The sequence below is a fragment of the Dasypus novemcinctus genome, chromosome 3, assembly GCF_030445035.2.
Source record: "Dasypus novemcinctus isolate mDasNov1 chromosome 3, mDasNov1.1.hap2, whole genome shotgun sequence".
NCBI lineage: Eukaryota > Metazoa > Chordata > Mammalia > Cingulata > Dasypodidae > Dasypus > Dasypus novemcinctus.
The window spans coordinates 11766544-11785245 of record NC_080675.1 but is presented as its reverse complement, the minus strand read 5'-3'; the positions used below and the strand labels follow the sequence as shown (position 1 = coordinate 11785245).

Sequence of the window (18702 nt, the reverse complement as noted above, 5' to 3'; positions counted from 1 at the left end):
TACAAGCTTAATGCCCTCCCCCCCTCACTAGAAAAGATGATGAATTCAGGGCTGACATAAATATCAAAGGCGAGCCAACATTTTGTACAAGGATAATTTTGACATCAGCAAACTACACCCCATCTTAGGCCTTCTTGGGCAATTCCCAATCACTACAAATCACTTTTCCACATTAATGCAATCTAATCAGATTATAACCACAAAAATGTTTCAGAAATAAAGTTTTTCGATTACAGTTTAACAATAGCTGGAAAAGCCCAAAGACTTAGTCAATATTTCTCAAATTTAATTTTTCATTTTACAAACTTTTTTATCAGGTTGAAATTAAGATAAATCTCTATTTAACATCAACTAACAAATGTAGACGGAATGACAGGAAATTATGTTTGACCTTCACATTAGTAACTGATTGCAGCAGGAATCATTAGCCGATGCTAAAACTATTGGGTGAAGGTTACAAAGGAATATTTACAGTCTCAAAGTATTTCTGCACAGTTTCAGTTAAGCCAGATAAAATTCCCTTTTGTAATTAACTAGTTTGAATTTCTGACTTGCAGCTAAAGGAATGTAAACTGCTCCTGCAGTCTGCTAGCCAAGGCTCTACGTCAGGCACCACCTACTGAACCAGCAGCACTCCACCTTTCCTCTATGGCATTCGGTGCAGTTTTTAAATATATATTTAACTGTGGTATTTGTTTAGTGTCTGTCTCCTCTAGATGCTAGATGTGAGCTCAGTGAAGGCAAAAACTAGATCTGCCTTTGTGTATGGCTGTACACATTCACAATCTCTCAACTGCAATTTAAAAATTTATAAGGTTCAGAATACCCAAAAGTTTTAGGAAATCACATGGTAATAAAACCTAATTTGAATTTGACCTTAACATATTTATGAGTGGAACCTGACCTGAACTACCTGAACTAATATTATTTTCTGCAGAAATATTAATAGGTTTGATCACAGGATGTCTCGTCATATACATTAACATATCTCTTTAAAATCCAAACAATTCTGAATTCTAAAACATGCCTGGACCCCAGAGTTTCAGTTAAAGGACAGAACCATACCAAGAACCAGGCACAAGCAGGATCTCTTTGAATAAATGAATAAATGCTGAGAATTCTTACCACTAATAAAATTAGATTCAGTCCTTAGGTACAGGTCATTTTACCACCGATCCTCCCCACAATTTTTTTAAAGATACTAATTTCATACTGAAACTACTTATTTTTATTTTTACTATCACTTAGAAACAATTCTTCAAAGAAAAACATATAATCTATTAAATTATAATTCATTAGTCAAATTCATCCAAAGTGAATTTTGATCAAAGACTAAAACTTTAGATTCCAATCTAATCACAGATTTCACATACTAACAGGTTTTAAAAATCATCAGTTTTCAGGGAATTAAGTCTTTCCACATAAATCATATTTCGCCTAAATTCTAACAGAATGAAAAACCTAATATTTAAGTGGCATTACCATACTATCTTCTTCCATACACCATAGCTAAGACAATTCTTTATAGTAAACCACTTTAATGTTCTCTTGAAAAGCTATAGTTTCTCCAAACGGAGCCAAGTTTTATCTAGTTATTTTTTATTTTAGTATTGATTCTTTCCTAGTGGTAACTCAACAGAAATACTTTAGATAAAGTGAGGAAATTCCTTGAAAAACAATTTACTAAAAGTAGTATCAGGAAAGTAGATGTAGCTCAAGCAATTGGGCTCCCCTCTCCCATATGGGAGGTCCAGGGTTCAATTTTCGGGCCTCCTGGTGAAGGCAGGCTGGCCCAAGCAGAGAGCTGGCCCATATGGAGTGCTGGCCTGCGCGGCAAGGTGACCTGAGCAGACAGCTGGTGTAGCAAGATGATGCAACAAAAAAAGACAAAGAGGAGAGACAATAAGAGACACAGCAGACCAGGGAGCTGAGGTGGTACAAGAGACTGAGAAACTCTCTCCCACTCCAGAAGGTAAGGTTTATATCTTTTAAAGAAATTGGAATATTAAAAATAGATCATTGGGAAATGGATATGGGCTCTACCAACTGGGCTCCCGTCTACCACATAGGAGGTCCAGGATTTGATGCCCAGGGCCTCCTGGTGAGGGCAAGCTGGTCCATGCAGCAAGTTGGCCCACACGGAGTGCCGGCCCACGCAGGAACATCGCCCTGCACACGAGTGCCGCCCTGCATGGGAATGCCACCCAGCGCAGGAAAGCCATCCCGCACAGGAGTGCCGGCCGATGCGGAAAGCTAGTGCAGCAAGATGACACAACAAGAGACCCAGAGGAGAAAAAATAAGAAGACATAGCAGAACAGGGAGCTGAGGTGGCACAAGAGAGTAACTGCCTCTCTCTCACTCCAGAAGGTCCCAGGATAAGTTCCTGGATCCGCCAAATGAGAATACAAGTAGACACCAAAGAGCACAGAGCGAACGGACACAGAGCAAACAATGGGGGAAACGGGGGGGGGGGGGGGGGGGGGGGGGTAATAAAATAAATCTTAAAAAAAAAAAAACTACTGATCTATTTTTCTCATAAACAAAACTGCAAAAATACTAAGTACAATATCAGCAAGTCAAATCCAGCAACATATAAAAGTAATATGTCATGCTTAGCTAAGATTTATCCCAAAAATGCAAGGGAACAGCTTAATTTTCAAAAATTAATCAGTAGCGGATATGACTCAAGTGGATGAACCCTGGCTTCCCACATACGAGGTCCTGGGTTCAATCCCTAGCCCCCGGTACCTCAAAAGAAAAAAAAAAAAAAAATCAATCAATGCAATTCATCACATTAACAGATTAAAAAAGAGGAAAATCATATTACCCTGATAGATGCAGAAAAAGTATCAAATAAAATTCAATACCCATTCCTGACAAACTCTCAACAAAGTAAGAACAGAAGGGAAGGTCCTTAACTTGATAAAGAATATCTACCAAAAAAAACCCTAGAGCAAACATACTTAATCATGAATCACTGAAAACTTTCCCCTTGAATTCAGGGCAGATGTACTCTACCACTACCTATATTCAGCATTGTGATGGAGGCCCTAATCAGTATAAGAAAAGGAAGAATTTAAAGACTGCAAAAAAAATAAACTTCATTATTATTAGATGACATGATTGCGCAAGGAGAAAATCTAAAGAAATCTACAAACTCTTAAAATATAATGAATTTAGTAAATACTGCATAGGTCAATATACAAATATAATTTATATTTCTATATACCATCAACAAATAAAAAAATAAAACAGTTAAAGCAGCACATCTATAACTACATCAAAAAAAAAAAAAAGTCAAATCCCCAGTAATACATAAATGAAACATGGCAAGACCTCTACAATGAGAATTCTAAAACATTACTGAGAATGACTAAAGACCTAAAAAAATATAAGGATAAAACTGTTCAGGATCGGAAGATTCAATCTTGTAAGGCTATCTATTCTCCACAAAGAGATCAACAGATTTAAGCAATCCCAAAGGAATTTCTTTGGTGTGTGTGGAAACTGACAAGCTGGTTCTAAAATGTATATGGAAGATCAAATGCTAAGAATAACAAGGGCAATCTGGAAGAAGAGCAAAACAGGGGGACTTAAGAGTGCCCAATATTAAGACTCAATATAGGGAAACGGATTTGGCTTAACTGACAGAGCATCCACCTACCATATGAGAGGTCTAGGGTTCAAACCCAGGGCCTCCTGGCCCATGTGGTGAACTGGCCCACGCTCAGTGCTGATGCACACAAGGAGTGCCGTGCCACACAGGGGTATCCCCCCGCGTAAGGGAGTCCCACGCGCAAGAAGTGTGCCCCTCAAGGAGAGCCACCTTATGCGAAAAAAGGGCAGTGTGCCCAGGAATGGCCCTGCACACACACAGGGCTGACGCAGCAAGATGACACAACAAAAAGAGACAGACTCCCAATGTTACTGACAAGAATGCAGGTGGACACAGAAGAACACACAGGGAATGGACAGAGAGAACAGATAAGAGGGGAGGGGGGAAGGGGAGACAACTTTTAAAAAATAAAATCTTTAAAAAAAAAAAAGAAAAAGGTGACATGAGAATAGCTATTTTTAAAAAGACTCAATATAAAATTACAATATTTCAGACAGTAGAGTGATCGCAGAAGAAGAGCCAAATTGGGGAAACGGACTTGGCCCAGTGGTTAGGGCATCTGTCTACCACATGCAAGGTCCCCGGTTCAAACCCTGGGCCTCCCTGACCCGTGTGGAGCTAGCCCATGCACAGTGCTGATGCACGCAATAAGTGCCCTGCTTCGCAGGAGTGTCCCCCGTGTAGGGGAGCCCCACGGGCAAGGAGTGCGCCCCGTAGGGAGAGCCACCCAGCACAAGGGAAGGTGCAGCCTGCCTAAGGGTGGCGCCACCCACACGGAGAGGTGACACAGCAAGATGACTCAACAAAAAGAAACAGAGATTCCCGTGCCATTGACAACAGAAGCAGACAAAGAAACAAGACGCAGTAAAAAGACACAGAGAACAGACAACCGGGAGTGGGGAGGGGTGGGGTGGGGTGGGGTGGGGAGGGGAGAGGAATAAATAAATAAACAAACAAACAAACGAACAAATTGACCAACGCCACAGAATAGAATCCAGAATCAGACCTACTCATAAAAGGTCAATTAACAACAAAGATAATGCTGCCATATAGTGGGGGAAAGGATGATCTTTTCAAATAAATGGTTCTGGGTTAGTTGGGGAGCCCAGATGGAAAAATGTAAACCTAGATCCCACCTCGCACCATATATAAATATCAGTTAGATTATAGATCTAAAGATACCAAGTAAAACAAAAAAATTTATTAGGAAAAAAAACATGAGAGAGTATCTTCATGCCTTTGGGTGAGCAAAAATTTATTAAACAATTCATAAAAAGCACTAATTATGAAGGAAAAAACTGATAATCTGGACTACATTAAAATTAAGAACTTGTGCAATCAATAAGGTTTACAAAAGGCCCACTATTCTGAGAGAAATTTTATTTTATCTAAAAGAACAGCTTGTCCTGTCGACAAGTAAAAAGGAATCCTGGAAACGTTTTGGTGTGATGGTAGCACAACGTTGTATACTAGAAAGAGACTGAAATGGGAAATTTTGTTTTACATGTTAACATAATAAAAAAAATTAAGGGGAAAAATTCAATAACTTCTACTTATTAAATGATCTGATTAAGAGAGTGAAAAGGCAAACCAAGATAGAATGTAATTTATGACAAGAAACAACTGTCCTATAACAAGAAGACAATTAATGACAAGAAACCTGTATGCAGACTATATAAACTCAGACAAATCAGTAAGAAAAAGGTAGATAAGCCAAAAGAAAGTGACCAAAGGAATTCACAGCACAGGACATCAAAATAGCGAATAAAGTACATAAGCAAGGAGGGTATAAAATGAAAACCACGGTGAGCTACCACCACACACCTACCACAATAGTTATAATGAAAAAGACTGACAATATCACAATATCAAAGGAGGGAAGGAGGTGGAGCTACTCTCACACTGTTGGTGGGACTGTAAATTTAAAGTATCTACTAGAGCTGAACATACACATACCCTATGACCCAAGCAATTCCATTCCTAGGTGTATATGCAACGGACATATGTACATATATTCACCAATATATAACATATTACATAACATGCCAATAGAAACTAATTTCATAAACATATCTCAAAAGGATAACATTGTTTGGTAATGCCTTATTTCAGATTTTATTAAAGAAAGAAAGGTATTAAAGATCATAGATTACATAAGGAATTAAGAATTACTCCTCTTACTATGCTAATAGCATTTAGAAATTAGTTTGCCTTAAGTCCAGTTCAATGTTCATTTTCATTCATCTACTGCATTTAAAGGACTAATTTAGGTAGTTCTATTATTTTTCCACATATTTTTATCAACAAAATTCTGTAATTTCCTTAAAACCTCAAAAATATGTTTTGTCTAAGATTAATAAATCACTTGAGTTTATTATTAGGTACATATTAAGATTTATAAACTGGGCTTTTTTTTTTCTTTTTAATACTTAGCTATACAATGTACATGACCCTGAAAATAAATGGGTAATCCCAGTACAGTGTTATACAAAGCCTTTAAAATTAAAATGAGGTGCCCATCGCACACTTCTTTCCTTACTAACAGTATCAGAGGGCTCTCAAACAGTTCCTTGCTCTTTACTATATTGATCAGACTGAAGAGTTTTAAATAGTTTCTGTCAGATTCCCATTCACTAACAATTATTAACTAAACTGTACTAGATGTGGAGATATAAGATGAAAAAGGCAGAGATAAAATGAAAAGACTCAACTGTCGCTGAAAGGGCCTGCCAGCTGCCTTTATCTAGTTCTCAAGCTTTATTTCTCAGGGTTTTCATCTTACATTTCCCCCTTAGAACATCTCATAACTCCATCATTTCTTATGGTCACTACATGCAAACCTTAATGTTCAAAAAGAACAGTCTCTCCTTTTTCCATGCCTCATGTTAGGCTAAATTTTCAGCCTCAAATGGAGAAGTCCCTGCATTATATGGGTGCTTATAGATTACTGACTATAAGGCATTTTGGAGATTGACTAAACGCACTCATTTTACCAATGAGAAAATCAAAAGTCTAAAAAAGATAGGGCAACTTGCTTAATCACACAGCTAGCTAATTAAAAATAAAGCCTAACTAGAACACAGGTTTCTTAACCACTCATTATTTACAAGTTCATTCAGTTCCACCAATCATTTCTGCCTCAATTATCCAGAATGTTTTTTGTTCCTTTGTTGTAAGCCTATTAGTTGTCTTTGTAGTTGTCAAATGTCCATGGGTTTCAGTGGGGGGTCCCCAAACCTCCTATAATTTTAGGTAAAATTGTGAGTATGTACCTGTACATTTTTGGGGAGATAAGATTCTTATCTTTCATCAAATCAGCAGTCTTCAAAGAATAAAGAACCGCTGGCCTATATCAAATACATATTACACATATATAAAAAGCTTAGACTGATGTATATACTCATGCATAACAGACAAACTGTAGATTAATTAGGGAAAGTTAGTGATATTTAAGGCACTATTATTTTTGGTGTCACTATTAGAAACCGTATTTGTTGAATATTGCTCTCAAGCTCACTTTCTTTTTTCACCTTCCAAAATAAAACCAGTCATACATTTCAATATTAATAATTTAAATGCTAGTTGTGTGCTAGAACTAGGCTAAGAGTTTAAGAAACCATCATTTTTCCCTCATAACCTCAAAAGATAGCCACTGTTATTACAACCAGTTTATAGACAGGGAAGCTGAGACTCGGAGAGATTACCATATGCCCAATGTTTCTCAGCTATAAATTTAAGGAATCAGGATGTGAACTCCATCTCTGACACCAGACTGGCTCTGAAACATCTTCTAATGCTATAATAAAGTATTAATAGTTAACCTTAAAAAGTGGAAAGAAACTAACATAGCACTGACGAGTGCTCCCCATGAATGACAGTTGTACAGCGCTATATTTTACAGAAGAGAGGTCTTTTAAAATCTTTGGGCTCATAACGTCAATCTTGCATTTCTAGGCTGTTACCAAGAGAAGTAAGACAAATCCTGGTATCTCAAAATATCTCCAAGTATTAGATAAGCCTACTTACCTTTCTTTTTCTTTTCCCCTTCAAATAGGGTTATTGATATAACTCCTTAATCAAAGAATCTTTCTACATACCTGGGACCTCGTACATGTGAAGCAGGTGCTACACCCACTTCCCTCAAAGATCAGTTTTCAAATTGAAATCATTCTCGCATCATTTGAGTTTGCTGATCGTTTCTGGAATCCAAATGTGCTTAAAAGTCCCTACTTTTTTCTACCGATGAGGCCATCACCTAAAAAAGAATAGCCACAGCTTTCAGAATTAGCCTGCCTCAGTTGCAATACCAGTAAAACTCCAATTATTATAGCAGTTTCCTTCCATGAAATCCATAACACTCCTCTCGGTCCACAACGCTTCCACACACATAACCTTATGCACCTCACAAATGGAGAAGAATGAGGTAGCCTAATTTATCACAAATCAGAATTAATAATAATGATCATTTTTAAAGTCTTAATATATAAGCAATATTCTTCTCTACAAAATTGTGTTAGCTTCTGAATGTGTCAAAAAGTATTATAAAGATAAATTAATTCATTTGCTCAACAAATCTGAGTGCCTCCTACATACCAGGCATGGTGCCTGGTCCTGAATATGCATGAAGTACCTTACCCTTCTATAAACCTTAACACAGCCAAGAACATTTAATGTCAATACAAGCCTCAAAAGTTAATGTTGAAAACATTAAGGCCAAAATTTAAGTCTTTTATGTCCAGCAGCAGTCCTACAACATCCTCAGACAATGTTTTCTTATGACATCTTCTTCTTCACTTAGTTTAAAATTTATCGTAACTTCAGATATTACAGGAGTACCAACAAGTCAATGACAATTTTAGGTAAAAGAAGAAGCCATCTTATACTCAGAATTAATTTTAACAAGGCTTTCTTACATGACTAAAAATTTCAATTTCATCAGCTGGACCTCAGATTAATACTCTTCTGTCTGCCGTCATTCATTTACTGAGCACATACCATCATAAAAACAGTCCTACTTTTCAGACCAACATACATTCCTAAAGACTGGGAGAGAGAAACACTAATTAGAAAATCCTGACTACCTACACTGTCTAGAAAAGAGTCCATTCCTGAATAGACTGCTATTTGGCATCTGTCAAAAGTCTGAAAGAGAACAGATATCTGAAAGACACCATCTAGAGACTCAACTATAAAGAACCAAATAACCAGAATGACGTACACCTCTTACTAAAGCTTTTCTACTATGCCTGAGACTTTTATCGGGTTTCTCTAAAATGACATGTGAAAAATATTTCTGTATCATTTATAAAATGTAAAAAATTTTTTCCATATATTAATATCCTTTTATGTAAGAATCCAAATGATTAAATATTCTTCATACAAGAGAAAAGTCTGCTTCTGCTGATTAACTGGTATACTTTCTTTCATTAATCAATGCAAACTATAATTAGTCCTATTTCCTCTTATGCTTTGGAGGAAAGGAAGAGGAAGGGAAGGGTGGGAAAGGGAGAGAAAAGGGGAAAGGGAAGAGGAGGGGAAAGGAAAGGAGAAAGGAAGGGAAGGGAAGGGAAAAGACTTTGGTTCTTGCTGCCAATCAACTATCCTTGACCTAAACTTCTCATCAATTTCTCTCCCTCTAGCTCCCTCCACACTCATCCACCCATCTTAACCATTATCTTAATAGACCTCCCATATACCTGTGTATTATTATAAATCCAACTCAAATCCTTCCTTGAAGTAGACAGATTATAAATTAATAAATGGTTGGCTCTGCGTAGAATGTAATAATACTAGACTCTATTTAAATATTAGTGGAAATTAGTAAGAACTGAAAACCAGCCTTTACCATGCATCAGCACTTGTAAACATCAAAGCAACAGAAAATACAGATTGAATGGTTCAAGCATAACAGGCTCAGGTAGAATACCAGGGAAAAATGATGCCCCAGGAAGTTAACATCTATTTTGGTAAATAGTGAGTGTAAACAACAGAGATATTGCAAAGAAACCTGCAACAAGAGCTAGTATAATACATGTGCATCCACTGTGGTTTTAGAATGAGCTCAACTCTTGGATATCCAAAAATCAGATGACAAAAGAAACAGGATAAAACACTTGACTCTTAAAAAAGTTACACACAAATGCTTACCAAGTTACCAGGATCTTCCTCCCACATCCAACAGAGCATGCAACAATTCCATGTTTGAGCAAGGAAATGAATTCAGTTATTTGAATACCTACTGTAATAGGAACCAAGATAATGAAAATGAGTAAGGCACAGGCCTGGGCTTCAAGGAGATGAGAAGCTTTTATTGACACAGAGGAACTGTCTTCAGAAAGTTCTGTCTGGAGGAGTCCTGAGAAAACATCTTTTGCAATAAATTGAGTCTAGTATTTTGATGATCAAGAAACAATTTTAAGTATACAGATAACCTGACAGATAAGGTCAGACCTAGCTTTATTCATTCAACAAGTATTATTACCTGTGCACTTACTACATATTATGAAAGCTTTCCCCCTAAAATCCATTTGGACCTGCAATGAGTGCAACGAAATGAAAAGACTATGCAAACAAGGGCTCTGAAATCAAACCACGATTCAATCCTGACTTGCCACTTCTAGGTTCTTGACTGGGGGCAAGAATCTCTGACTCAGCCTCTTTGCCTGGAAAATAAGGACAATATATTAAGATGGTCTTAAGGTCATGGTAAGGACTAAAGAAGAATGTATATAAAAAGACCTGAAACATTTTGGTACAAAATAAGGAGGCATTCAGTATATGTTCTTCTCTCTTCTTTGCCACAAGTAAGTGGAAACATAAATGCAGGATGTTAAGGTCACACGTAAGAGAATGTCTATGAAATATCTACTTTTTCAAGTGAAACAAGCACCTTGAAAAAAGCGGGAGGAAATAAAGAGCTCAATGCCATAAAGGTTATTCTTCCTAGACGCAGCACCACACTACTATATAACATCGCAAAATCTCTCTCAAATAAATATCATGAGCCACATCAAAATAAAACATCTTCTAAAACCAAGCCAATAAAGCTCAGCAGCAGCACTGCCCGGCTATAGAACGCATATAATGAGCCACATACATAAAAGAGGAGTCAGAACTTTAACTTTAATGATGAGATGGCAGCACAAAAAAAATGAAACAAGATCTGACTAAAAGATAAATGCAGGAAAAGGTCTTTTCTCCACAAATTTAATTTGATTAATTCATCTTTTCTTAAAATGGCATTTTGACGCTGAGTAAATCCGTAAGCCGATGTTATCACGATTATTTATAGTGACCATATTAAAAGCAGACATTAGAGTGCTTTTAACCTATAAAGTTTTACAAAATATGCCCTAAAATGAGAGAGCATATATTATATACAATAGACATGTGTAGCTGGCTAGCTTTAAAGACCCTTTGCAAAATAAACTGATTATTCCAGAACCTAGGTCCCAAAGCTATTAATACTAAAATTACTATTCACTTGCCAGTCAATTCAGATTCCTGTACCACCATCCATTTTTTATAGGACAAATTAGTTGAGCTCTTGGCTAAGATGGCTACTCTTTAAAAAAGGAAACAAGAGTTTACGTTTGTATTGATACAATTGTTTGTATCGTTGTAATCATTGTTTTACTTTAGTTAACCTTTTTTTAAGCACATGGAAATAAAATATTTTCCCCGATTCTTAACCAGGGCCCTTTTCTATTCGCTGAGTGTGCTGCACTAGTAACACAAGCAACACAATGACAATTAAAAATCAGAACTGTAAAGATTCAGAAAATGCAAACAGAGAAGCACCTCCAAAAGCAGAGACTTCAAGGTAACACTCTTTAGTGAGATGAATGCTTTTAAAATCTGAGTTATCAGGATACCTAGACTTAGCCTGTATTCTTCACAAATGTCCTGACTGAACACTAGTAAGAGAGGACTGCCCACTCATTTCCAGGTTTTTACAAATATTCAAGATATTAAAGATACATTAAACGGTGTTTTAGCCATCAGGGCAGCTCAGCTTTTCTAGAAAAGCGACCTAAATCTGACGTGCTAACTGAAAAATCTACACTGATTTCCTCCAAGATAAAAACCCTTTTTCAAAAAACAGGCTCCTATGCAGGATCCAGGCGTCTTGGCAGAAGCCAGGCACCAAAACATCTGAGAGGAGAGGCAAAAAGATGGCCTCGGCCACCCGCCCCTTGGGACCCAAATCTGGTGGCCTGCCAAGAAACGCAAACAATCCCTCCCCAGAGGGACCCCGCAGGCTCGCGCTCCGCGGCCAGCACCCCGAGGCTCGGTGCCTGCCCTGCCGAACGCGTCAACTGGGGCCCAGCGGAGTGGGTCCAATCACAGCGGCTCCCCACGAGGCTTCCGGCGCGTGCGTTCTCCACCTTCGCTAACTCCGCACGCTTTCATTTCCGTAACTGGACCTGTCAAAAACCCTACTTTGCACCGGGCCCGGGGGTGAGCGAAGAGGGAACTCAACTCCGTGTGCACCCCCCTCTCATGCCAAGGTGACCACAGAAAACCTCCCCGAAGAACTGCCTTGGGCTGAGGCGCAGGGTCGTCCCCTGCAGGCCGCGCTGCCGCGGGCCCCGGCGAGCCCACGCCATCTGCTCTGCCAGCGCCCGCCGAAGGCCCGGGGCTCCGCGTCGGGGCGGGCGCGCCAGGCCAGGCCCGAAGCCCGCGCGCCTCAGGCCCAGGCCCCGGCGCGCGGAGCCCGAAGGCCGGGGCGCCCACGCGGGCCTCGGCGCGGAGGCGGGAGTGGGGCCGGGCGGAGCCGGCTCCCGGTCCTGGACACAAAGCGGTTCCGCGGGAGCCCGCCTCACCTGCAGCACGGGGCGCCGCGGGCCTTCGAGAACCATCGGACCCCGCTCCGGCGCGCGCGTCACAGCCCAGGCCTCCTGGTGCCGCCCGGCGCCGCCGCCGCCGCCGCCATTTCCTCCCGCTCGCCGTCGCCTCGTCCTCGCTGTCAGGTTACTCCATTCACCTGGGCCTGGAGCAGCCTGCGCCGCGCCGCGCCTCCGCCTCAACCCCTCCGGCCGGAGCTTGCGGAGACTGCGTAGCGCCAGGCACGCCCGCCACCGCGCACGGCCAGCGGCAAAGGCGCACAGCCGGTTGGAGAATCCCCGTGGCCCCAGCTCCGCCGCCGCCCCCTCCGCGCGCCCCACGCTCCGCTCATCCTCGGCGGCATGAGAGCGATCCGATGATTGGACAGAGCACGGCGGTGAAAGGTTAACCCGGGCGCCCTAGCCACTCAGGAGCAGGGAGACGGCGGCCGGGGCGCTGTTTGAGGCCCAGCGCCGGAACCGGACCTGGGCGTGCTCTCGCTTGCGGCGTTTGAGAGCTCGCGCTGTGTGGGAGGGGATGTGGTTTAGCTGGTCGCTGGCAGAATCTTCTCCCGTTTGGAATTCGCCTCCTTTGTTGCATCTTGTGGCACCCACCGCCCCCTAAACGTGACCCTTCCCCGGGGTTGTAACTGTTTCCCAGAGAACCCTCCCCTTTTTAAAGGGTCTTCCCACTCGCCTGCCTCTTCCCTGCCTTCCACGCTGGGGCCTCCTAGTTCGTTAGCTTTCTTGGCTTTTGTGGCGGGGTTAGTGGTGCAGGGACTTACGCATTTTTGGAAATAACGTACCTCCAGCCACCCCAATCCCCAATCCTCTAAGATCTAGGATAACTGATAACCAGAAAGCAGGGTGTAGACAGCGACTTTCTTTACATAAATTTTCCGTGTGCGTGGTTAGAGAGGGTATCTACCATACTTTGTAGCTGTGAGGTAAAATAGGGATGGAAATGAAGCCAGTGGCTGGCTTAAAGAAAATTCCCGTTGGGTACCCAAAAATGTAGGTTTCCCTTCCAGAGGGCTCACCTGAGTATCAAGAGCATGCTTCTGCCCCTGCTGTTCAATGCAGCGGCCACTAGCCCCATGTGTCTATTGAACACTCAAAATACAGCGAGGCCATGTGGTATGATTTATTCAACATCAAATGGAAATGGACGGGGAAAAATACGGTTCTATGAAAATACCCCCGTTCTCCGTTAGTGGCATGCCCTTTCAGCTCTTATCTTTATATTACACTAGGTTATTTTGCTCTCACTGTTTTAACCAAAAGCCAAAAACATAAAAAATCCTTGCATACCTTGTTCATTTGGAGAATTTTCATGTTTTCCACTGATCATTGTAAACCAAAGATGATTTTCTAACTTTTTTGTACATAGCTGTTATAGGCAGGGCAATCTATCTTTAAGTACGGATAAATTACACTAAAAGAAATGACTCCTAGATAGGTTTCCCTTGAAGTCAAGCTCCTTGTTGTTTCAATTAACTTCTTATTAAAAAATAATACTATAATAATACAGCAAGGCCAAACTGAGATGTGCTGGTTGGAATGGAGAAGTGCTTGCTCTTTACCAGAAAAGAATGTAAAACATTTCATTGATCATTTAGTGTATTGATTACATTTTTTTTAAAGATTTGTTTCTTTATTTCCCCCCTCCCCCCTTTGTTTTGCACTTGCTGTCTGCTCTGTGCATTCTTTTGGGTTTGCTTGTCGTCTCTTTAGGCACACCTAGGAACCGATCCTGGGACTTCCAAAGTGGGAGAGAGGCACTCAATCTCTTGCACCACCTCAGTTCCCTGGTCTGCTGCTTCTCTTATTGTCTCTCCTCTGTGTCTCTTTTCGTTGGATCATCTTGCTGTGCCAGCTCTCCACATGGGTCAGCACTCTATGCGGGCCAGCACTCCTGTGCTGTCCAGCACTCCACGCAAGCCAGCTTGCCACACAGGCCAGCTTGCATTTCACCAGTTGACTCCTGGAATTGATCCCTGGACCTCCTATATGGTAAACAGAAGCCCAATTGCTTGAGCCATCTCCATTTCCCTATTACATATTAAAGTGATCATAGTTTTTTACATATGGGGCGAAATAGTAATTTTTTGTTGTTTTTTCAATTTTGTTATGTGGGTACTAGAAAATTTTTAATTTCTTAAAAGGCTTAATTATATTGCTATTAGACAGTGCTGGTCTTGGGCTTACATGACTTTAATCCTCATGTGAACTCTGAGAGGTGGGTGCTGTAGTGAACCCCCATTTTACCCAATGAGGAAATTGAATAACCTCCAGCAAGCAAGCAGCTAATAACTGAACAACTGGCATTTGAACTCAGATAGTCTGGCTTCAGGGTTGATGTGCACCGTCACTACCATTCTCAAATTTTGATCATTAAATTGGCTTGAATTTTCACCTGAACACGAAGTCTTCACTGGCAAAATTAGGAAATAGAATGTTGTTGACACACCTCCATTTTAAAAGAAAAAAAAAAAGTCTTATCTATCAAGCACAATAAAAATATGCCTCCCTAGTAACATAGGAAAGGCTTATTGGAGCTAATCCTTTATGAGAAGGATGGCACCTAAGGATCGGGCTAGACACTGAAGTATACTTGGTAGCGGAAGCTTATGTATAAGTGAAAATTCAGCCCCTCCTGTTGTCCACTCGATCTATCAAAACCAGCTGGGCTTCTCCATCGAAGGTTTGTTATATTTTGACCAAATTTTTTATTTCTTTCTTTAAATACATATGGCTCAACTATCAGAAAGCATAAAAAGATAGACAGCACAAAAAAATCTCTCCCCCACAGCCGTCCTCCTGCCCCAAAGATGTAACCACTGTTTCTTGCTCATTCTTTTGGAGGATTTTTCTGCATGTGTAATCCAATACATATATACATTCTGTTTGTAAAAACACATTTACTGCCCTTGCTCATTTTATTTAGTATATCAAGAAGATATCCCTATAGCAATATAGAGCACCTCACTATTTTTTTTCAACCCTCATAGCTTTCCTAGAGATGTACCATAATTTATTGTAACCAGTTCTTTATTAATGGACATTTAGACTTACAATCTTTTGCAATTAGGCATTGATCCAGTTGAAATTTATTCAGTACATGGGATGAGGTATGGATTGGTTTTAGTTTCCTCATTGCTAAAGCAAATAGCATGCAGTGCGTTGGCTTAAACAATGGAGATTTATTGGCTCATAGTTTTGAGGCTAGGAGACGTTCATATCAAGTCATCATCAAGGTGATGCTTTTTTTCCCAAAGACTAACATTCTGAGGTTGGCTATTGGCCATCCTTGGTCCTTGGCTCCACATGACAATGCATATGGCAGCCTCTCCTGGCCTTTCTCTTCTTTTCCAGGTTCTGTTGACATTCACCTCTGGCTGCTCTCTCTAGCTTTCTCTCTTCGTCTGAATTCATTCTTCTTATGAAGGACTCTAGTGATAGGATTAAGACCCATCTTGATTGAGGTGGGCCACACCTTAACTGAAGCAACCTCAGTAAAAGGTTGCTTAAAATGAGGGCACACCCACAGGAATGGATTAAGTTTAATAACATGTTTTTTCTGGGGTACATAGCTCCAAGCCACCACAGAATTCAAATGAGTTGTTTTTCTGTTTTTGTTTTTTTTTTCCAGATGGCCATTCATTGGCCATTTGTTGAATAAATCATTTCTGGACTCTTCCAATAGTCTGTTTATCTATTCATGCTCCAGTTGCTGGTTTGTTTTAAATCTGAAAACACAAAATCTTGTAAGGGATAGTGTTTCACACTTCATTTGGATCACTAGAAATCTTAGAGCTAATATTTCATTCCATGTAAAGCAACAGTACTGTACCATGTGGTATGCATTTTCTGTGGGCTAATTTTTATTTTCCCTTTGCCCTGATTATTTCCACAATTTGTTTTATTTTTTTGTAGAATAAGCCAGGATATAAAGACCCTCTATTCACAAGTAACAGAAACCAACTTGAACTAACTTAATCAAGAGGGGAGAATTTCTCACAAGAATGTAGGAGCTTCTCACAAAAACCAGGAGCAGGAATACAGCCACATCTTCCCAAAGGGCTTGAATCTGGAGTTGGAATACTTCCAAGAACCCAAAACATGCTCTCTGTGGGTTTTTCTAAGTATCTGCTTTAGCTGTGTGTCTCTCAATATTAACTGGCTCTCTCTGTTTTTCCATCTACACAGGAGACTATACCCACTCCCATGTTCAGCTAGGAAGGCAACCCAGAGGGGGTCAAAGCCCAAGTAAGGAAGGTGGGCTGTGGAGGTGGTTGCCCTGCCAGGTCAGATGACTGATTACATATAGGGAAAATGTACAAAAAAGAAAACATATTGCAAAACATGGGAGCCAGATTTCTAACTGTTGGAGAAAGGAATTACAAATATGGAAATGGGAAAAACAAGAAAGAAGCTTATATGCTTGGATTGGGTTTGGTGGTTAACTATGAACTGATGGTTTTCAATATTTGTGGATATAAAATAAATAGAAATGTAAAAGTGCATATATTTAGATGTGTGTATATATCCACATATATATCTATGTATCATTCTCAGTAAGCATAACAACCCTTACTGAAAATGCAAGAGGGTGTTAGGAGGAAGAAAGACAGGCAGGATTGGATGAAAGGGAGGATCTCCCTCATTTCAGTGCCAACAACTTCAATCATACAGAAGTCATTGTTGTCCTCATAATGTTCTCTGGAGACCCCATCACTGGAGAAGCCCTCTTTTCCTTCACCTTGCTTCTCTTCCTTCCTCTCTCCCCTTTTACAGAGATTTTTTTCCCCATCTCTTGGGGTCTGAGAGTATAAGTTCTTATCCACCACCTCCCCAGATTGTTCTTTTGCTATATTAAGAAGGAGCAGCCAAAACCAGTTCAAATCCATCACTGACAACTCCATAGCAATAAACATACTTCTAAAAGCCAGCCAATCGGTGACAGCCCTGACTTTCTGTAAGTCTCATCACAATAACTAGGCTTTCACAGCTCAAGATCAATCAATCCCTAAACACCCTTGCTTCTAAAAGGCTACAGGTCCCTGAACTCCATAATTCCCAAAAGCTTCTTCAGACAGACCGTGCTTTACCAGTAGAGTTCTTTCTCAAGCAAACAATAAATTTAGCTTTTTAATTCAGACGACAAGTGGTAGCCTCTTCCTGGGATAGTTCTCAGTGCTTGGGGTCATCCGTACATAGCAAAGGCTCACGCCCTTGGCTCAGCTTTTTCAGTGTATTCCCCGCAAGAGAGTTCTCTTCCTAAGAATCATGCCACGTCTGACCTTCAGAGCAGGCAGTGTTTTACCAATGGACATTACCTAACACTGCTTTCTGCTTTTCTGAGTATCTGAGCAGCTCTCCTCTAGAGTTTCAGTATATTTTCATCCTCACAGGGGAAAATAAAACAACCAGAAGATTATGCCTATGTGGTGATCATATCAGTGTCACACTATTTGGGGTTTTTTTGGTCTCAATTAGAATATAATTGTTTTTCCATATCAGCACAGAATCTTTTCATTTGAATAAAATAATAGTGTAGTCTTAATTTACATTATTTTTTTCTTAGTAAACAACATTCACACAGCCTCAGTATTTCTGATAAGCCAGTTTCTCGAGAAGCCTGGAACTATGAAATCAAGTTTGCCAAGATTTTATTTCTTCGTGCAGTTAAACAGAGCTACAGATTTTAAAATTGATTCTAAGTACCTTTCTCCCTCATTTCTTCACTCTTCACTGCCATTCACCCACCCTTCTTTTCCTAGACACATGAAACTTATTATGGTTTCTTTCCCTTAGTTCTCATACTCCAGACTTTCTTGCATGCAATTCTCTAATATCTTTCCCCCGTGATATGAGACAAGCTAATCAGAATAAGGCAACTGCCAAGGCAGCTGCCTCTAGGTATCCAGTATTTGGGAGCACTTTGACAGCCTCTGCAATGTTTTTGCCATCCCTGGGGTCTCTGACCCCTGAGTGCTATCCCAAAATAAACCCTGGTAGAAGCCACAGCGGGCCACCTGTGTAGTGGGCAAGAGGCCACTACCGAGATGCCAGCAGGGAGGCCAAGAGGTTTCCAACCATGGCATTTTTGTTTAATGGTCTTTCAAATACCCCTAACCACACCCTTTGCTCAGTCGCTGTTCAGTCGTGACCTTCTCTCTTACCTAAGAATTCGGGGAAAAAAGAGAAGATATTAGGCCTGACCTCCTTGAAATCTCCTTAACCTCAAGTCTCATCTC

General features: G+C 40.5%; 1 protein-coding gene across 2 annotated transcripts in view; it reads right to left on the bottom strand.

Moving 5' to 3' along the window:
• The window catches only part of DICER1 (dicer 1, ribonuclease III), a 100046-nt gene extending 87241 nt beyond the window's left edge, over nucleotides 1–12805 (bottom strand). For both annotated transcript variants that reach the window (XM_071213716.1, XM_071213714.1), the window contains exon 1: nucleotides 12443–12805. The gene's annotated coding sequence lies outside the window, so the exon portion shown is untranslated. The remainder of the gene's footprint in view (nucleotides 1–12442) is intronic.
• Between the last annotated feature and the right edge of the window lie 5897 nt (nucleotides 12806–18702).